This window comes from Macrosteles quadrilineatus, unplaced genomic scaffold, assembly GCF_028750875.1.
Source record: "Macrosteles quadrilineatus isolate MER2022 unplaced genomic scaffold, UCM_ALF_1.0 Scaffold_2__2_contigs__length_208266976, whole genome shotgun sequence".
In the NCBI taxonomy this organism is placed as follows: domain Eukaryota; kingdom Metazoa; phylum Arthropoda; class Insecta; order Hemiptera; family Cicadellidae; genus Macrosteles; species Macrosteles quadrilineatus.
Genome location: NW_026542595.1, coordinates 77,434,878 through 77,458,247, shown reverse-complemented (window position 1 = coordinate 77,458,247; position 23,370 = coordinate 77,434,878). Strand labels below are relative to the sequence as shown.

The 23,370-nt window shown below is 31.5% G+C and overlaps 1 protein-coding gene across 1 annotated transcript in view; it reads right to left on the bottom strand.

Annotated features, from left to right (window-relative positions):
- The window catches only part of LOC128985608 (helicostatins), a 279,539-nt gene that overhangs the window by 173,877 nt on the left and 82,292 nt on the right, over nucleotides 1-23,370 (bottom strand). The gene's annotated exons all lie outside the window — the stretch shown is intronic.

The following is a 23,370-nucleotide window of genomic DNA, read 5'->3' as shown; positions in this document are numbered from 1 at the left end:
CAGTTCACCCTTGTACTGTTAGTACTGGCTCACCCCACGCTTTTCTGGATACGTTCCACGCACAGGCCCAGTGCCTTTGTAGGCGGGCATATGCAAGGTTAAAGAGTCCGCCAATAAAAATTGCAGATGGTTTTTAAAATATAGTAGTTGTGAAGTAAACCAGAGTTTGATTGTCAATGTTATGTTTCCCATAACAAGTTTTCAAATTAATATTCCAGTTTAAAATATATTGATAACCGTTTACAAAGCATTTAGCCATCTTATAATGTAAGGCAACGAAAAAACAACCTAATCCTATTGTGGGATTTCAATAACAAAATCGGAAAGAATTAATTTTTGGGATCCGCTTGGTTTGTGATAGGATTTAATTGTGTGGCTCTGGAGAAGATTCGAGGACTATGCTGACTTCACTAGCTACAGCAATTGAATATGAGGCATTTCTGATCATATTTATTAATTCTTGCACTTTTGCAAAACTGATGTGCAAATAATTTAACGACAACCTGTCAAACTTTTTCCTTTTATGAAGGATTAAGGTAATCACACAACATTTATTCGACAAACCTTAAGCTTTAAAAGTCAATGACTAAAATAACTTTATTTCTCATTATTTTAAAATCCTTATTAGTAATTTTACTGTAAGTAATTTTTTTTTTAATGAATAAACTTGATACCATCTTGAGTGTCTTTAAATAGTTACAAACATTATTACTAAATTATAAAGTATACGTTGAAGAAAGAAAAAAAAACTATTAGGCTAATGATTTACAATGACCTCCCCTATCAGATCAAAAGCCTTTCGGCCTTGGCTTTAAAAAAAAGGTTAAAATACATTGTAAAGCAGGAATGTAATTTTTTGTTGATTTTTTATTCTTGTACATAATTTGTTTAGATATTTGACTTTTAAATGTTTAGTTTTAGTGACGTGAGTTATTCTGTAAACCAATATTGTATTGAGAAGCGCTCAAGAATAAAGGCATTTTGATTTGATTTGATTTGATTTGATTTAGTATAAAGAAAAAAATAGTTTATTTTACTAATGTTTCTTTAATCTTTACTGAGAGTTTACTGTTTCTGTACCGTTACTGATTTTACTGTTTCTTTAATCGTTTCTTTGATCTTTACTTTATATCTTCACAATAATTCTTATTGTTATTGAATCTCAAATGCTAGATTTCGGAATTTTACCATCTTACATTTTTTTTTTGAACATTTACTAAATACCTTCTTACATTTACTACCTTCAACTTTTAATGTTTGTTTTGTACAGTATTAACTTGTTTTTGTGCCTTTCTTTTGTAATATTTTATCTTAGTTGTTACGTTTATTAGATTTTTTTTTCAGAACATAGGTGTTTAAGTATTTAGATTTCTCTCATAAATGAAGGTATCAGTTTTAAAAGAAAGCAAGCTTCATAAAGAAAGCAAAGATTTTTAAAAACCCATCTATAAAAAAAAACTTTTAATTTACATTTTCACCAATGTTAATTTTACTTTTACTTGATATATAAAAGGATCATTTTAGAGGCATGTACACATTGAACACACGATTTCCTTCCCACCTTGTACAACATTCAACAACTTCAGTGAGATGTTTGCAGTGTTGGGAGTGACAGCTGCTCTCAGACAATCGTCCTTCCCATGCTGCAGGCGCCGAGACTGGCGGAATGTAAAGCGGCAAATGAATATGTTATTTGTTAGTACGTCGTCTGTTTGTGAAGGTGGCATTTATTGTATGTTTTGTAGATATTATAAATATTTGAGTCTCCAAGTAAGAAGATCCAATGTAAGAGGTCAAGCAGGGTCACTTAAAGGTGGATACATCTGTTATTTTCCTAAACAATTGTTCAGTCAAATTAAAGTTAAGACCGTGGAATTTTTTACCGATTATAGAATAGGAATAGAGATACTTGAAAACGGATAATTCATTTGGCAACAGCAACTCTAGAATGCCAAATATAAAAAAAAAAACTTACACAACTAGAAAACACCATTAGTCTTAACAAAGTACCCTGGGCAAGAAATCAAGCTGAATAAAAATGACCATATAATTATGAGAGATTTTAGGCTAATAGGTAATTCGAACTTCCGTACAAACGTTCCAGTCAAAAGTCTAAAATCTAAATATTATAAAGGTTTACTATAGGGGAATATACAACTATCAAAGGAACACGTTTTGCATGAATTAATAAATTTATTGTATTAACACAAAACTAAATATTTAATAACAAATTTAAACCCAAATGCAAACGTGTAGGACGCCGCTTTTTCAATAACTGGTATCCAATTACATTTTTGAATCCAATTTGTAAAAATTACAAAAATCAGCACAAAATATAAAACATTTTTTACAAGCTTAGAAAGATTAGGAACAACAAGTATAGAGAATAAATATAAGTGATCCAAAAACAGGTTGAGTGTAAAGTAACGTTCAACGACTACAAAATTTGTCTTGCAAAAGGTTCACTTCACAATTCTCAATTACGAGAAAGCACAATAATTAAACTGAAACTATAAAGATAACTCATAGCAAAACAGATTGTTGTAGCTTCATTTGTAAGTTTATTGTTTTATCAGACAAAGTTTCCGAAGAATTGGTTAAGTTTCAAACTCAAACATATAGCATCTTGCAAAAAGACAACAATTTCTAGATAAAATTCAACATCCCATCTATTTTCTTGTCAAAACACACTTAGATACGATTTTATATAGAATTGATGATCATAAAAGCTCTAAAATACAGGGTGTCCACTAAAGAAATGAAACATTTAAAAGTCTAATAATACTGATACCAAATAAGAGACTATGTTTAATGTTGTATATATGTATTTAAAGCTGAAACTCTCAAGTGTTATAGAAACTTAGTATAACTAGATATGAGCACCATTAGTGGCCCGGCATGAGTCTAAGCATAGACTAGTATGTTTTATCTATGGTCTAAGCGAAATGATGTCATTCGCCTATTGGGTCTAATGATGATTGCAACGGAATTGGTGTCCAATCGAAATCGATCCCCACTTACCATCTTTTATGTATATTTACCGTCTTGTGAGTTAACAGTATAAGCGTAAATATATGTTTTAAGTGTTACGAGAGCTCACCCCGTGTTCGACCAAAAGTATGTATTGTGCAAACTTCTCTTTTTTTAACCCACGCTGTAAATTAAACACGTGATTTGAATTTCTTCAATTTGTTTTGATTTTCTGTTTATATTTGGTTGTTATTTCGTCACCAACATGGCAACCCATAAGGCTTATGTTATATTTTTTCTAAATTAATTTTTTGTGCGATTTATTTTCCTATTTTAATTTATAAAGGGATTTTACACATCTACATGAGAATATCTTTAATTTTGTATTACCCGCATGTAATTCGGTCCAGTAGTATGGTCAGGCTAGCTGTCACAAGTATTGGACATTTTTTTTTTAGTATATAAGATTAGATGTATCTTTTATTTACTTTCCGTATCATCTAACAATAATATTGTCTAGTGCATCTAAGTTCTATAGCTCTATAATTTATAGCTTTTCTATATTCTAAGCTCATTTGCCACATTAGAGAAATCAAATATGTCTTTGAAGTTAGTTTTTGAAGAAACCGTTGATGGAAAACGTGCCATTAATATACTAATAAACCAGAAATATTGATGTAATAAATACATTTCTTTTGAAATGCAGTACCTGGTAGGTGTAAAGTTGGCTAGATAGTTGTATTTAATGTATTTTTACCATACATTTTTTGTTCACCCTATACTTAGACGATCCAATAAATGTGTGCATCTACATTACAAATGTCCCTATCAGAGAAAACCTCCATATTGGCAACAGGATTTCCTTTACGAATCTTTCAAGATATAAAGCCAATATTTTACCCAAGTATCAGGGTTAAATATTTCCTTCGGTTCCACAAATATATTTATTTTACAATACTTCTGTGAATTCTCATCATGACAATTTTCAAACCTAGTTTATTTTTTTATTTTATGTTTACGATAAGTAGCTGTACTTATTTATGTATCATGTATACGTATACCTATGGCACAAGTAGAGGTAACCTATTTGAGATAAAGGATATTGAAAAGGATAGGGCTTACTAATTTTTAGGTTATCAAGTATTAAAATGGTTGCCCTGATTACAAATGTGGATGTTGATACAAATATTATTATTAATTAGTACCGACGCATCCGTTTGTTTTCCAATATCCAATTATTGATAACGAAGTGCCTTTATAGGATGTAAATTCCGTAAAAGCTAGTAACGGCTTTTAACTGTCTGTATTTTTTTTTATCAAACTATTTGAATATCGTTGAATTTTCCAAAGTAGTAAGTTCAATTCAATTTGCCGCACACATCCATTGATTGATGTTAGAACTGTAACTGGACGTCAGGGGTTTTAGTTGAGATAGTTAAGTAATGACCAGAACGGTCAAGTATGTTCATTTGGTAATATTTTGTTTGTTAAATATTTAAGTAAAAAAACAACGCTGACGACGACGAAGTCACACACTGATGATAACTTGTTAGCACATTTTTTCTATGGAAAAAAAACATAGTGGCACGAGAATTTTACAGGTAGCTGCTAGTTTAGTATTTCAAACAAGGAACATATGCCCTAAAATGCCTGTTTCAAACCCCACCAAACACCAATTGCAAAATTATACCGTACCCAGTGATTAATACCTTTAGATAATGGTCCGCCTATTCAGAAAAAAATTAAACGTATCCTCTTGCAGAGAAGAACCTTCTGCACTTAATACATCTATCTCTACTAAGAGCCTACAAACAAACATACAAATTTGTTAGTGATCACACTTCAAAATATAGTTATTTTCGTTTCGAGCCTTCTCCTAATTTAGATAATCACAATCTAAGATAAAACACTCAATCTCACACGTAGCAGAAATAAAATATTATTATGAATAGATTGGACATTAATATAAACTAAGTTTTAAAACTCTTAAAAACCGAAAGTTATGAATTAAATTGGTCTATCCTCTTAAAAAATAATGTAATATATAATATCCCACAGTTTTCTTCGGACGAACTATGGTTAATAAAACCTTTCATAAATTCACAATACATTCGTAAAAAAATAAATTTATTAATTTTCCCACAGCATATAAATGAGAGCGCATGTGAATAAACCGTTGCATCACTAATTTGGCTGAATGCCATTAATGTTAAATACATTGTTTTTGCAGCTAATTATCACGACAGAATGTGATTAATGTTATTCATGTTATGCAATACACAATGCACATGTAATAATTGCTCATTCATTTTATAGGAGTCCCAATGGACTGTCATTTTATAGCTAAATATCTATTTAAAAATAAATAAAACTAAAAGCATCCCTTAGCTATAAGGCAGTGTAAATAGAATTTCGTATTGCATAGAGTTATTTTTCACTGGTTACGTTTCATCATACGGACTCACGTAGACTCTTTGTCATGTAACATAATGCTTTGTTCGTTTGATATTTGGCTTAATCAAACCATATTAATAACTCAACGGATTCAGTTCACTCGTTATAGTACAAACAATCCTTACAAAAGGATTAGGTTGTCGATCAAATATTGTGTTCAAATCCCTATCACAAGGATATGGGCAATATTTATCAGTAATTTAAGTCATACCATTTAAAAAAATAAACAAATCAAACCGTTGTTAATTCAGCCAAAGTATTGAGAAAGGTAATATATGTGAATTAAAGATGAATAATTTAATTCATGTTGACATGTATCAAAAGCAGTTGGTTAAAAAAGTGTTGAGTTACCCATGTTTGTTGCTAGACTGTGTTGGAAGGTTGTCATGACCTCCTAATTGTAGGGAAAATATTTACGTACGACTGTTTCAGTTCGGTTCTTGGAATTTAAATATTTACATAACAGCATTGTCTACTTTCAGATTAGCTTAGTTTTACTCATGACAACACGGATAACGGACCAATGAGGTTCAAGAATTGAGATAGAAGAAGTAAAATTGTAATAAGTTTAACTTCAACTAATCAGCTGTTCAGGCCAATTTAATTTTTGAGTGGTAAATTTAAGTGTTTGGTACGATGTTTCTTTGCATCACTGTCAGTGGCAATGGAAGGTTATTAACGAAAACATAACCTATCTTAGAAGTTATGAGTAGTGTTTTTTAGTAATTAAACACTCTCGTAGGTAAAATAGCATACGCAACTCGCGTAAATAGTGTTAAAATCAATACAATACTATTTTAACTGGATTTAGTGAAGGAGTCAGTTTCATAAAGATATAGACCTAGTAGTTGACGCAAAGATTGCGTAAAGATATTGTTAACGACCCTTGTAGAAGTTTTTAAGGCACACGTCAAGGCTTGTACTATAACTTTTCTACTGAAGTCGTTAACGATATCTTTATGCAATCGTTGCGTCAACTACTAGGTCTATAGCCTTATGAAACTGACTCCTTGACTAAACCCAATGAAAATATTATTGTATTGATTGTTTAAGGTATCTATTGACAAAGGGTGCAAACGACCCAGAGGCAAAAGTTGCTTTAATTTTCGCAATGTGACGTATCAGTTCCATCTACCAAAGCAGCGTAGGTGGGAACCCAGTAGGATTAATTACTCTTCAACCTTTACATTTGGATATAAATAACCTTCTCAGTCCATACAACTACTTCAATCAACATCTATGTGGCAGTGGGCTGACGTCACTCATTAACAATTAATTGATCTATTCATTACCCAACTGAGCCTAACATGACAAACGGTTTACAGAAATTGTTTTTGATCTATTATGGTAACTATTCAACGTTTTAATGTAATTAGTAATTTAGCTAATCCAAACTGAACGAACGGTTTAATGTAATCAGCATACCATGTCGAACTAGTATCTGATGATTGTTAGCTTGTTTGGATAAAGTCTAATTTTATGTTGACAATATTTCAGTAACTTAATGCAAGTTTGTTTATTTACAAATGTATTCTTTGTTAAAAAATAACTCACCTTAATATGAAATAATTATTTGTTTAACTAGTGTGCAATGTAGCACTTTGCTAAAATTGAGAGAAATGTTTACGCACCAGCAGTAGGTGAGTGTCAAAATTTTCTCGAGTGCAGCAAAGACACTTTCCACTCGTGTTACACATTATATTTTTCCTACACTTACTTTAAAGCATATACATAATTAGTCTTTCAAACATTATACAGCACGTATTTAGGTTAGGTTAGATCCAATCGTTGGACGAAATGTGAATACTGCAAAAGCTGATCGTAGTCATAGTATCTTTAAGTGTTGCCAACCTATTTCCAAGCGTTCACGAATTACGAGCCGAATAAAAGCACACTGTTTTGTATTGTTTGGTTGGAATTTAGGAGTGCGACATAAAAGAGTGCGGCAAAAGTAAGTAAATGCAACAATTAGCAACTTTCTGTACTAAAGTCAGTGCAAGGAAGCCCTCTTTGTCGGGTGACTGTAGGGAAAAAATATTCTCATCTCTTTGCCAGATGTTACTGTCAACAATTTACTGTAAGTCTGGATATAAGTCATTTGTTTGTATTAGAGTAAAAGCTTCTCAAGTTACAGTCACTGAAATATCTCCTTGAATGTATCTCCTTGAAATAAAGTATCTCCTTACGTAAAGACATTTCTTCCCGAGTTGACCATATCTTAAAATAGTTTCAAAGCCAATCTCATGTTACAATTAAATCTTTCAGGTCTCGAGAATCATTATAGAAAAGTAGGGCAAATTTGGATGCTATAATGCGATTTAAGTTTTAGGGTTACAATTGGTTATCTACTTTTTGTTGCGTATTGAGTATATTTTAAGCATTAAGTTAAGAAAACTTGCCACACCATCTTTCAAGGTTTGACAACCATTTCCGTCATAGTAACACAAAACCACATGTGCACACAGTAAAACACATACTCGTATAATATCTAGATTAATCTGATAGGATAATGGACATTTTCAGCAAGATGAGAGATAATGGCCATGGATGAGAGATGCAATTTATATGGACTTATTCTATTGCGCATATTTGAACCTCTTAACTAAGCAATGATAAGAGATAAGAGGATATAAATTGATAAGGAACTCAAGGTTCAAACTTGTTGTTTAGCTACAATTATGACATTTGATTTACATCAACTAAAAAACGTGAGTAGCATCGTGGGACTGTGGTCCTCTTCTGATTTATGGCGTTGAACTAACCTAAATTAGTTTATTTTTACCAGGCCTACATTAGAAACTTTTGTTTTATGGTTTTATATTCAGAAATATTTTCTCCTCTAAATAAAGGTTACTGCTTTCACTGCTATTCATTCACTACTATTCATTATTTGATAGTCATCAAAATGAACCACAGAACGATGTTAATAAACGAAGTTCCACGGCGACAGAAAGATATGTAGTTAGGCATTAAAAAATTATTAATCATAATTATATGATCCAGATATTAATCCAGAGTCTTAATCATAAGTTGTAACAGCCCCTTACAATGTTTGTTCTTTATCACCTCTAAACACCAGAATCTGTATTCGTAATTTGGCAACAAATTACAGGATTCGAGGCTTTGAGTTTAAAACGTAATGAATAAAAACATAGTCAATGTTAAAACTAGTCAATGATCAAAAAATAGTCAATGATAAAACTAAGTAAATGTTAATTGTTCGTTAAAAATCAGCTCTTTAGCAACATTACAGTAGTATGACATTACAGTAATACAAGACAGTGCAAATAGTAGCGTTAAACAGCGCCATTGTTTGATATTCCTCTTACTTTTAACAAAGCTTTGTTCTCTGGTAGTCAATACGAGGATTGTATGATATTTACCAACATTTTCAAACTTCATCACGTATAACTACTGTAGTCTATTGTTGTTTGTTAAAAAATATTGGCATTTATATCAGACTTAGAAAGAATATATGTAAGCATTGAAATATTATTAATTGAATTCCTTTTATATAGTTCAGTTGGGGAAGATTAGATAGTATTGAAATATATTTTATTCGTTAAGAGGTGTAAAATATAAAATAATCATAAACTGGGAAATATGTTCAAGCAACTCATACAACGAAAATACCCTTTCATGTTGTTCATTCTTCGTTCAAGTGAGTCCTTAAATTTTAATTAATTACATTACGTTATTTCTTTGGCCGAGTAGATATATTTCGTCAATACCAGAATATTTTAAAATACCTTTATGTAGACAATACTATTATGGGATAGGGGTTCTAAGGTGAAGTAGATAATAGATCGAATGAATTATGTAATTGCTTAGAATGGTTATCAAAGTTGCATGTTCATGCTTCTATCACTGTGTTAAAGGCTTGAACAAAATTATTACACATAGACCAATTTTATTTTACTCATTTTATAATTAACGATTCTAAATGCTGTTGAACAACGTAGGTATTAACTGTGTGTGCTAATAAAAGAAATTGCAGTAGCTATTATATTCAGAATTCATATAAAAGATAAAGAGAGCTGTAATGATAAATTCTCAAACGCCAAAGTAAATTTGTTTCATGGACAATAAATAAACACATGTGAAGCGTTTAACTATTTAATAATTCAGAGAATGAACTCGCATCAATGGCTATTTATAACGGTAAATATCGGTGTGGGTTGTTTCAATTATTATTTAAATGCTTTTTGTTTCTATTTTCGAAGCAAGGAATCAGTTATTGTTAGCTAAGTGTTTTATATTATTACATTAGATATTTTAGCTATTACAAAAATATTTAAGGATAAGATTGAAAATTTATTGTTTTAACTACATTATAAAAGGTTTCAATTTAAATTTTTATGTTTTCTTTTTTCCTGCTGAATTGTTTTTTCGTGTCTTTTTAATCTTTTTCAGTCATCTGATCAACGGTCAAGCTGGCCAAGTGAGATAACGGCCTCGGTCTCTCCTCAGCTCAGTACTAAAATACACTCTGAGACGTGCTTCTTATGTACAGAGACAGATAGTGAATTTAGAAGCTCAACCTTGTGCTTTCCTTGCATATGTTACAGTAAATACAATAAAACATTTCATGAGATGATGTTGTAATTTTTACTTATTAGATTGTTTCGAAAACAGCGTGAAAATAAACGAAATATTGTGAAAATAAACTATTTCAATGTTACGTGTTCCAATATAACCTTTAAAATATAAATAACAAAAAATAGAAAGGCGTTTTAAAAAGTAGCTTCTGAAGATCATTTAAGTTCTGTAATCACCTGATTCCTAAAGTGTCTATTTTATGTTTGAAGCATTTCATTGTGTTTTTATTACGGTATGGACAAATATTAATGGTATATCTATTTTTAAATATCTTTATAATATTTTTATATTTTTATATCTATTGTTAACGTATTTTATATAATATTTTAAACCTTAAATATTCTATTATTATTTATTTAAGATTTTATTCCAAAATATAATGTATGGCACAAAGAGATTTTTCAAAAGCTAACTAACTTCTTAATGTAAATTTTGTTTAAAACGACAAATTATAACCAACAATTTATGATCTAAAAATACTTATATAATCAAGTAACCCCAGTCAATAAAACCTCGAAACATGCCACTTCATTACACTTAGTGATAGAATTATCGACATTTTAAAGAGTTTATTCAAGACCTGTCAAGGATGATATGTTACTATCGACATACACATCTCTGACGTACAACTTTTTTATAATACTAATTTAATCCGCTGAAATAATGTAATGCTGTAAACATATAAACTTGGTACGATTTATAATTTATTGATGCAATTTAGACACCAACTACCACATTTTCGGACACAAATAATTAGTTTAAATATTTTTAAAGTTCGTGATTCTACAATATCTTGTTAGTTTGTACTCAACTCCCAATAATTACGGTAATCTCTGTCCGTTTTAGGGTGAATCACTTAAGAGCGCCATTTTGTAATTAGTTAATATTTTCAATGTTTAGTTTCATCAAGACTTGTAAAAAGATATGAAAGTATACTATACTTTTTTTTAATTTTGAGCCACCCCCAACATTTTTAAAATTGACTATCATTATTGAAGTCCCTCATATCTAAGAAGGTTACCGCAAACCGATTTCAAATATCTCAAATATATAAAAGGTTAAGGTGGGGAGGTGAAAGTTTCTTTTCAGCCAGTATTACAAACTATCTTTTTATATGATAAACCAACACAAATTTCTTTTCTTTAACCAAACATTACAAAAGCTATAGAAGTTTTGAATGTTCTGGAGGAATATACTGCACTATGGTCTGTAACATGGTAACTAAGTCTCTAGAGTAAAAGGATCATTAGAGGTTTAAAGTTAGAACGAGGAGGTTTGTTGTCATATCCTCTCCAAGCTCTGCAATGCCCAAGAGGCTGGTACTCTACCATCAATCCCCAAGTTAAATAGTCCATTAACACGCTAACAATTGCTAACATTCACCAATGACCGTTTAAACTACGATATCATAATAATATGCTTATATTGCTTGTTTCAACGAGAAACCTACACATTTAATAGATTGCAATTTTAGATTATTCATTTTCAATTTGAACTTTTTTTATACAGTTACAGTATACAGGTTGTAAAATAGACACTTTCATTGATATATAAAAATGAGAATACATTCATGAACCGTTAAAAATAAAATGTATAAATAGTGATATTTTTCAACTAAACTGAACGTTTCTGATAAACTTTATGTATCAAAATAACAATATTTATACATTTATAAACAGGGAGTCTACTTAAAAAAAACCTGATTTTCTTATAAAGAACACATTATCAAAGTAACTGGTCAAAAGTGTGATGTCAACCTTAAATTGTTTGGGGAGCGTGCTGGTCTAGTACAAGAGCGCGAAGCTTCGGATTCTAAAGTCACGGGTACAAATCTCGCCTATTAAAGATGTCATCTATGTCATAATGCCACGACCTACATCTTGCATTAGAGTCCTAAGGGGGACAAAAACCTTTAATATTGTGAAAAAAACGACCAGACTATACATAACATGTTTAAATACGCTAGAAGTTTTTAAATTGATTGACCAATTTTAAATACATTAGTTTTGAATAATACGAAATTTCACATAAACAGAATGACAGAATGACTCAAAGATCCTAATTACACTCACTTAGGTCACAAAATTTTGAAGATTGCTTGCGGTTACTTTAAGTGTTTAACACTTTAGTTTGCCATATAAATAAATAATAATTTATGTCAATGAATATAAGACAAATTGTACGCACCATCCTATCGTCACTAGTGGCTTGTTTTGGGATAACATCATTAATCTCTTTGATTTATATATTTTGCGCCTCTCTTTCATTCTTTATAGAAACAAATTTCTCAAAGAAACCTATATTTCTAAGCTATACCGCTGGTATTGACCAAATTCTCATCATTATTCCCTTATATTTCTATTAAAGCGTGTTTGTAGTTTTGTTTCCTTGATAATCTTTATTGCACGTACTTGATAGATGTCGTCGATTAAACATTATTTTTTTTTTATTTATGAAAATAAAACTGAAAATGAACGTTGTCAACGAGTATTTAGCATAACTATCTGCACATATAAAAGACAAATTTGTAAAATAAAGTGCAAAGTTTTTCACCAGAGATTATTTGCTATGTAAACAATAGGAACATTGTAATCAATGAACGTAAAAAGATGTATACAGAGTTTTACTTATCATACGAACGACGAACCTTTAGTTACATTCATGCCTTTTGGATATTTTTGTGACAAAACTAATTTCACGCTTGTAGGAGTCCAGTGATTGCCAATCTGCCTTTATTTAAATATTGGTGATTTAAATTAGATCGCTCAGTTAACAACTTTAGTGTGTAAAAATATTTGGATAAAATCAAATTATTGATCAATTTTAGAAAAATTAGATTGAGTATTTAATGGATTATTTAGGTGAGTTTATACGATCATAGCAGAAAAAGGTAAATGTAACTAAATCATTAATAAATAATTAGTTTTTTTAAGAACCATACAGTATTGCTTAAAAGATGTCTTGGATAGCTTTTTATGTAAAAAATGTATATCAAAATCAGTGATCTAGATACATATGCGTGAATAAAAAAATCACGGTATGGACATAGAAGGTTTTTATACGTTTTGGAGGCGAAAAGATTCACAAATCTGGTCTAATGATGAGTGTACAACCTTAGAGGATATCCATTTTACATAACTTAAACGTACTTGCCATCCCTTATCAACGTGGTCGTTCAAAGTATGAGGTGGGGGGATTGGTTTTAAAGTGTTGTAAGACACATTTCGTTTATATTTTGTAAGAAAAAAAAAACATTGCCTAATAATATGTTTCAATCAGCCATAATACCAATTTTGAGAAGTTTCAAGTTGCAATCTAAGACTATGATGCTTAAATAGATGCATCACATCTGAATGGTTTTTTTATTTGGTTACGTGTTAATCATTTAAATACAATTGGGCCCACTGATATTTACATTTTGTAGATTAAATACTTCAACTAAAAAAAAAAACTAAAAAAAAAACAGAATAAATGCTCAGTTTACTTAATAGTAGTTAATATCGGAAGTGACCGTTAACATGCAATTTTAAAATCGTCAGACGGCTTGGTTGGTAGGGTCTGATTGTTGCTAATATTGGTAATACCCATAGCAATCAACCATTTAAATTGTTTTCCTGCGTAGCCATAAAACGAAAACCATGAGAGCTTATTTCGCTGTGTCCATTAAAACCTTCTGTAAGGGGCGTCAGATTTAAAGGGCTTTGTAATACGACAGTCACAAACTATTAAAATATAATTTAAACAAGAACTATATAGTAACTAAGCTGCTGTGTAATACACACAAACACTGGATGAATGTTTTGTAAGTCTCGGGGGTTGAAATAACATTATGACATTCCACCTACCTTGTACATGGTAATGTGAGGTCTCGACACAACACATTGTGCAACTGGTGTGTTTCGCTACCAACACATACTAATTGATGTTGGTATTTTGGCCCCCACTGAAACATTTAGTGTTAAACCAATGAATCAATATTTCTAGTAGATTTTATCTTAGCAATGTTTTGCGACCACTATATGAATACAATGTTAAGCCATGAGAAAGTGGTATCACTATATCAGTGTTCTTCAAGCTGTTTAAACAACGAACATAGATGACTGCAAGTTACCGATTTAAAGATTAACGTTAAGGGATCATTTACCCATTACTTAACTTTTAAACTGTAATCATCTCGGGTGTGCCCAGTTAACAACACAAACTTAAATTGAAGTAGGAATTTTACCTTTCTTTTAAAGAAATTGCAAATCAAAGCAGTAGCAAAACTTTAAATGCAGTTTTTATGTTACTTGTCTATATACATAATCTCTAGGTCTCAAGGTAAAGGAAGAAATTAAAGGAATGACAAGAACTACATTTGTTTGAAATTGGTGTTTATTTATTGCTTCTCTGAAGCACCAATCAATAACATTAATACACGTTTTACTTCACCGTCTTTAGTGCGTTACATTATTGGAATCGGTTCAAATAAGGATTATCTGTTGTAAACAGAGCGAGCTTACGTCAGTTTGTGCGTATCATCCATTTCCTAATTCCCAAAAGAACTTGTTTACTCCGGCAATTGAGTGAATATATTTGCTTTGACGTGTTTTGGTGATTTTGCTTCTGCGGTCAAATATACTGCTCGCTTCCCAATGTAGGTTTTAATAACCACAAACACAAAATGTTATTGATAAGGTATTTTTCCATGGATTAGTTTATTGTAGGCAACGCATTTATTTCAATTTTATGAAAACAGTCTTTAAAACTAACTCAAGTGAAAAAAATACTATTTCCTACCGACCTGACAAAGTGGGCTTCCTTGCACTGATTATATAGTACAGAAAAATGCTAATTGCTGCATTTACTTACTGTTGCTGCACTCTTTTTACGTTTGCCTCACTCTTTTTTCCGCACACCAGTATTCCAACCAAACAACACAGAACAGCGTGCATTTATTAGGCACGAAATCCAGGTACGCTTGGAAATAGGTCAGCAACACTTGAATGTACTACGTCTATGATCAGCTGGTCCAGCGTTTCCCATAAGCTAACCTAAAAACGTGTTTTATACTGTTTGAAAGACCAATTTTTATACGCTTTATAGTAACTGTATGAAAAATAAAATGTGTAAACTTAAAGAATTTATATAATCATTACCATAACAACGAATTATACTAACTAAAACACAACGCGAGTGCAAACTGCCTTTGCTGCACTCGAGGACCTTTTTACACTCCCCTATGGCTCGTACGTAAATATTCTTTTCATGTGCACCAAAGTACCACTTCCTACACTAGTTACATAAATAACTATTTCCTTTGCGTTCTAAGTATACAAATAATGGTTATACTACGTAATTAAATTGTGGTATGTTTAATTTCATACGCATTTATAAATCTCTTTATTTGTAAACAAATATTAGAAGCGAAGAATCGCGTTGTAATGGCATGCCCATGGATTGGTATTTGACTTGATATAAGACACTTTTGGTACGGTCATTAATTTTTTTACACATAAAAAATACTAAGTATCCAAACTATAAGATAGTAAAGTCACTTTGCGGGAAATTGTCTTTGGTGACTTACTTTAAAGTCGGCGGACGGAACATTAGTCTTAAGTTGCCCAATCCATTTAGTTTCTCTCATTTATATCTTTTTGTTTGTCGAATCCAAATGTAAAATAGCTTCAGGCCTTGGAGTAAAATGTTACATCTCTAGGAAACATATTTTTTAGGCTTATTTAAATTAACCTGTATATTATATTTATTATCATATTGTAACATTTATTAACTACTGTATTTTGAAAAGTACGAACTATCCTTTACATCAAAGCTATAACATGTTAGGTAACATATTTAGCGTATCCCCAAGGTAAGCATTAGACAATTGTTATTGGAATGTTTCGGAACAATACTCTATAGCTAGATGTTATGTAATGTTCTTTTCCTATTATTTAAAATACTCTCACACCAGGTCACCGTTTAATTACTTGATTACATATATTTTTGTATCACTACATACAAATGAATCTTTGATATAATTTAATAATATACAGAATACTCCAATTAATATACATATTTCAAAAATATAAAATGGTTATTTAAAAACTTAAATCTAAATACGTAAAAAATAATATTGTAAGTAAACGTCCAACCATTATGTACTATACAACCGGTATAAAGGGTAAAAAACTATTTAATTAGAAGAATTTAAAAAAAAAAATACTTATATATACTTATACCACTGTCAAATTAGAAATGTTAAATATTGATTAGCAATGGATTGAAATTGCGCATCGTCGTATTTATCGTTAGAGTGCAATTATTGCTGCAGATTGCTTTCCAATTACATTTAACTCGTGAAAGCTGTATCAATTTTATAAACTGTACGGTACATGTTTTTACCTACGGCCGTTTTTTTAACTAGCCTTATCAATTCAGTTAGAATTGAATTTAGAATATCAATTTTGAATTGTAAAGATTCACTTTGCAGTATTGTTTACTTACTTTACAGTACAAGTTTGGACCAATGAGGTTTAAAAATTGAGAGATAACGATTAAGATTCTAATACTTCAAATGTCATTTATTAACTGTTGATATACTTTAATTCACATATAGAAGTTGTACATTTAATTATTATTTTTGCCTATTATTTACAAACATAAATTTTCCAATCTTTGTTTTAAAATTTGTTGTTCGTATACCGTACTACTTTAAATAGTTTGTGCCAAACTTCAACTTAACTAGCAGAGTACCCGTCCTTCGCACGGTGTTGGCATACAAGTATAAAATGCTTATTCTGGATTGTTTAATTTAATTAATTAAATTAATTGATAAAAATTTAAAGTTTATAAATAAAATAATAAACAAAAAAATAAAATAAAATAAAAGACAATCAAATAAATTAATTTAATAAATGTTTGTTTAATTTGGTCTTTTAATGCTTACTGCATCATATAGTTAACTGTAATGATTAGGCATATGCCAGAAATTATAGAAATACAAAATGTTGTTAAGCATTGTTGTTTTTAGTTTAAAAAATAAGAAAAATAAAAATGGTAGAAAATATACGAATTACATAATTGAATTATTAATTAAATAATGGTAGATACGCGATTTTTAATTCTTTTTTGGTAAGTGTTCAAAGCTCTTCAATGGTCAAACGGTACACCAAAATGAACTAACCATTTACTGTCATGATTCAATTTAATAATTTAATAATTTTCAGATCAATACCGGTACTACGATTATAAGGAAATAATGAAACCATTAAAATTTTAATTTAAATCTCAGGATCCATTTTCACTACTCTACTGAGTGTTAAGTGTTTTAATCTTTTAAAAACTATAAACTTGAAGTAAATATTATTCTAAAAACCAAACAATTGTTAATATTACATCTAGTTCGCCAAAATCATAAATAGAGATCATTATACAGGGTGACAAAAAAGTCTGCAAACGGCTTGATATCTTTTTAACGAAATTCGTTAGAAAATTCAAACTTTTCACATCAACTTATATGTATGAAAACTACTTTTTGCAAGCATTACTATTTTTTGAACTTCACAAGGGGACGGCCCATGAGGAGTAAGTTCATAATCTTTAATGTAAGCATAGGTTGATATGCACGTCATTTTAAAGGTCTGGTCAAGTGGAGTTCATTGCAGGAAACCGCGTCAAAAAAGGTTCATCCGTTACAAAATGGCGACAGTCCAAAGTTCTTGCGGAATACCAGCAGAGACCTTAGAATTGGTGAATATGCTACTCATATTCAAAATTAGCCGGGAAATCTGAAACCCGTTTTAATTTGTTTTGAAGATTGAATAATATTAGTCTATGAGCTAGTTGACTCCAAAATACAGTTTCAGCTCTTAAGCTAATGTTTAATACAAGTATTTACCAATAGTAAGGCCTGTACAGGTATATTCAACAAGAACTTTTGACAGCCGCCATTTTGTAATGGATGAACCTTTTTTGACGTGGTTTCCGGCAATGAACTCCACTTGACCAGACCTTTAAAATGATGTGCATATCATTCTTGCATTAACGATTATGTACCTACTCCTCATGGGTCGTCCCCTGGTAGAGGTAAAAAAATGATAATTCTTGGAAAACGTAGTTTTTATACATGTAAGTTGATGTGAAAGGTTTGAAGTTTCTAACGGATTTAGTTAAAAAGATATTAAACCGTTTCCAGACTTTTTGTCATCCTGTATAACTAAGGTAGTAATAAAATAATTCTGATTAAACATCTATCGAGCTATCTACATCTAACTTATGGAGCGATAACTTTATTTGTTAAGATTGTCACTAGCAACATTGCTTACTCATACTTATTTAAAAGAAATATCATCCGGCTTCTATAAAAACGCGGCCATTGTAATACTCAAAGCTCTCGCTTGTTCAAAGTTTAGCCATTGTAGTAAACAGACACAAAACATGAACATCATCCCGTGTGTATTGGAAGCTTTGACGATGAAACACTCTAGTATCAATGTAGTGGATCTTTTATCATATCGATTTAGTACGGCGTTAGTGAATAGTATATACTAGCCGACCCGTGCGAAGCATTCTCACTGAAAACTTTTTAAATAACACTTATCGAGGTACACAACATGCAGATAATTCTGCGTAGTAAGTCTATTGTTGATTTACTTATGGGTCCTTACTTCAGGAATAATTGTTGGTTAACATTTTAGATAATTTACCTTTGAAAAATATAATGTTAAGTTACGTTTTTACATGTGGAAACCGTGTTCCACGATTTTTCCAGGGGATATTTGCTCCGATGAGGAAATAAACTGTCCGGAATTCTCAACAGTTTTTAGGATGTTCTTTTCCAAACTTTACTCTCTTCATACAAGTATTTCTACAGCTCTCAGGGCGTTTATAGGATATACATGTTACTGGGGCTTATGAGTCACTCAACATTGTTTAGCAGACAAAGTAACTGATTGTGATTACGAATCGCCATTTTGTCCCCTACTCTAATTCTGGGTAAACGTGTCCAGTTATCAGGATGCAGTAATCCCACATAGTGGAACCCTTTGAAGATCAGTAGGATTCGATCACGCTCAAACTACGAGTACTACGAGGCCGCTTACGGCGACGCCTCCTTTGATATTCAGAACACAATGTAGTACTCAACTGACAAAAGCAATCATTGAATACATTCCGTGAATATCGCAGTACAGCGTGCTTACTTCCAAATCCGGAAGTGCTTGTGAGTGAAAGGGAGATTTAGTGTAAAACTTCAGAATAAGAATCACTTATTACCAAAAATATGCTTAGCATTAGGAGGGCAGTTAATTTGTGCTGCTGTTTATTGACGCATGTGGACATACGAATACAAGATAATATGCAGACCACTTACTCGTATACTTAAAAAAACAGTCGTACATATGGACGACGAAAGATCACTTTTATTTTCAAAGAGGACTTAAACAACAAAATAAACCCAAATGGCTTTATCACTTAAAAACCTGTGGGATACATACTTTTCATTTATAGGTTCAACAGCTGATTTTTTAAAATCTTTGTTGGGATCATTGACATGCTTGAAAAAAAATCACAGCTTTGTCAAGTTTGACTCTTCGAAAGGGAGAGACAGCATGAAGTAAAAAGGGATTTAATTTAAGGTTAACTATTGCTTATTGCTTAAAACAATCTAAACTTCTTCGACATATAAATTATTTAGTAGAATATATTTCCTATTTATTATGAATAAATAATAGTGCTAGTTCTGTAAATGGTGACATTTTTAGCTCCGTGACCAATTTATAGTTATTATTAGTGTGTTATTTTACCGAATTTTGCGAACCGTTTGTTAAACAGTTGTTTAACTGTTTACGTCAAAAAGCCTAATTCCCAAAGAAATAAATTATATTAAATAAAAAATTACCTACCATTGTTACGGAAATTCACGATTCTCAATTTCTGATATCACGGACGGTGCCGGTAATGATATTTAGTCATTTCAAAATCTAGTATTAATTTCAACATAATTAACTTTTTCTATACTTTTCATTGAAATGGCGAATATAAAAAGTAGGTATTTTACGCTAAGAATGAATAGAGATGAGTGTATGATGACTGGCACGATCTTGTAGTCTTTTTAGTGACTAAGGCCGACATATTTGTGGCTAAATACAACTGTAGGTTTATGCGAGTTGCTTTTTTGTGTTTTAGTCTTGTATTTTGTTTTTCGCAAACAAATATGTCGAATTCGAAGATAAACCATCAACAGAGACGACAGAACAATGTTGACTATTATCTATGTCTTAGTTTCTGTGATCATTTGAATCTGGCCAAAGGACATCAATAGGATCAACGCTGACCTGGATGATATCACGACATAGACTTTATTGAGGAGTTCAAGCTAAACCCAGATACGTGCATTGTTCTGCACAATGTATCATGATCTCATCAGGACAATGTATGTGACAGAGCTAGGAATCAGCGTTATGAAAATGTGAGTCGTCTTATTAATCCAGCCATTACACATTTGCCTCCAAGTTAGCTCAGCTCGTGACCAAATAAGCCATCTGAGGTGAAAAATGAGTTTGGTGATGCAGGGGCTTTTTTACGTAACCCGAATAATTACAGCTACCTTGAGACAAATTTAACAACAAAACTAGCTCATATCATGGTGTCCCCGTTTTCTTTAAACTGGGCCGAGCAGCTACTATACATCCTTCCTGATATCTATGAACATTAGTGTTATTGGTGATTTATTTTTAACAAGACGGAACAGGTCCGTGAAGTTGGCGTACCCATATTAGCGTATCCACTTTTGATCATACCAATCGTTAGTTCATCGTTAGTTCTTGATAGTTCCCAAATTTTGTCGTTAGTTCTCAAAAAATAAAAAAGTTATAGCCGATAATAAGTGGGTACGCTAACTTCACACTTCCGGGTTCTAGCGCACGCCGTTTCCTCATGAGAAATGTTTACATCCATATATCAATCGTTAGTTCTTCGTTAGTTCTCGATAGTTCTCCAATATTAACGTTAGTTCTCAAAAAATAAAAAAGTTACGAGCCATACAAAGTGGGTACGCCAACTTCACAATTATAGAATTTCCAGCGGGCACACTTTTTTGAATAAAAATGCTTACATCTATATACCAATCGTTAGTTCTTCGTTAGTTCTCGATAGTTCTCCAATATTAACGTTAGTTCTCAAAAAATAAAAAAGTTACGAGGCATACAAAGTGGGTACGCCAACTTCACAATTAAAGAATTTCCAGCGGGAACACTTTTTTGAATAAAAATGCTTACATCTATATACCAATCGTTAGTTCTTCGTTAGTTCTCGATAGTTCTCCAATATTAACGTTAGTTCTCAAAAAATAAAAAAGTTACGAGGCATACAAAGTGGGTACGCCAACTTCACAATTATAGAATTTCCAGCGGGCACACTTTTTTGAATAAAAATGCTTACATCTATATACCAATCGTTAGTTCTTCGTTAGTTCTCGATAGTTCTCCAATATTAACGTTAGTTCTAAAAAAATAAAAATGTTACGAGGCATACAAAGTGGGTACGCCAACTTCACAATTTTAGAATTTCCAGCGGGCACACTTTTTTGAATAAAAATGCTTACATCTATATACCAATCGTTAGTTCTCGATAGTTCTCCAATATTAACGTTAGTTCTCAAAAAATAAAAAAGTTACGAGGCATACAAAGTGGGTACGCCAACTTCACAATTATAGAATTTCCAGCGGGCACTGCTTACATCTATATACCAATCGTTAGTTCTTCGTTAGTTCTCGATAGTTCTCCAATATTAACGTTCGTTCTAAAAAAATAAAAAGTTACGAGGCATACAAAGTGGGTACGCAAACTTTACAATCATACAATTTCCAGCGGGCACAGTTTACTGGCTATAAATGCTTATATCTATAACTACATGTGTCTACACACATGTGTTGTTTTCCCACCAACTGTTCGTTTCGAGAATGGCAAAAATATTCCTTCACTTTGATGTGTGCAAAAATACCGGCAATGAACGGAAAACACGAGCACGACCATTTGCTGTCATACTACTCGCGATTCGGCGAGTTGCTGTTCTGTACTTTGCGTGGGTACAGTCTGGAGCCGGCTAAAGGCATGGAACTTAAATAAAATCCCCTTTTTTTCAAATCATTAAACTAAATTTCAATTAATATTTTATTATAACTAATTTATCATAAGATAACAATATTTATTCTCGGTATATATTAATAACCTAACATTTTTAATTTAGAACGTATTTTGAAACTGTTTAAGAACGATGCTGTGAATGTTTGAAAGAATAGTTGAGGGTACGTTTTTGAGAAAAATCGAGAACTAACGAAGAACTAACGATTGGTATATAGATATAAGCATTTATAGTCAGAAAACTGTGCCCGCTGGAAATTGTATGATTGTGAAGTTTGCGTACCCACTTTGTATGACTCGTAACTTTTTTATTTTTGAGAACTAACGTAAATATTGAAAAACTATCGAGAACTAACAAAGAACTAACGATTGGTATATAGATATAAGCATTTTTATTCAAAAAACTGTGCCCGCTGGAAATTTTATAACTGTGAAGTTAGCGTACCCACTTTGTATGCCTCGTAACTTTTTTATTTTTTGAGAACTAACGTTAATATTGGAGAACTATCGAGAACTAACGAAGAACTAACGATTGGTATATAGATGTAAGCATTTTTATTCAAAAAAGTGTTCCCGCTGGTAATTCTATTATTGTGAAGTTTGCGTACCCACTTTGTATGACTCGTAACTTTTTTATTTTTGAGAACTAACGTAAATATTGAAAAACTATCGAGAACTAACAAAGAACTAACGATTGGTATATAGATATAAGCATTTTTATTCAAAAAAACTGTGCCCGCTGGAAATTGTATAACTGTGAAGTTAGCGTACCCACTTTGTATGCATCGTAACTTTTTTATTTTTTGAGAACTAACGTTAATATTGGAGAACTATCGAGAACTAACGAAGAACTAACGATTGGTATATAGATATAAGCATTTTTATTCAAAAAACTGTGCCCGCTGGAAATTGTATAACTGTGAAGTTAGCGTACCCACTTTGTATGCCTCGTAACTTTTTTATTTTTTGAGAACTAACGTTAATATTTGGAGAACTATCGAGAACTAACGAAGAACTAACGATTGGTATATAGATGTTATCATTTTTATTCAAAAAAGTGTGCCCGCTGGAAATCCTATAATTGTGAAGTTGGCGTACCCACTTTGTATGCCTCGTAACTTTTTTATTTTTTGAGAACTAACGTTAATATTGGAGAACTATCGAGAACTAACGAAGAACTAACGATTGGTATATAGATGTAAGCATTTTTATTCAAAAAAGTGT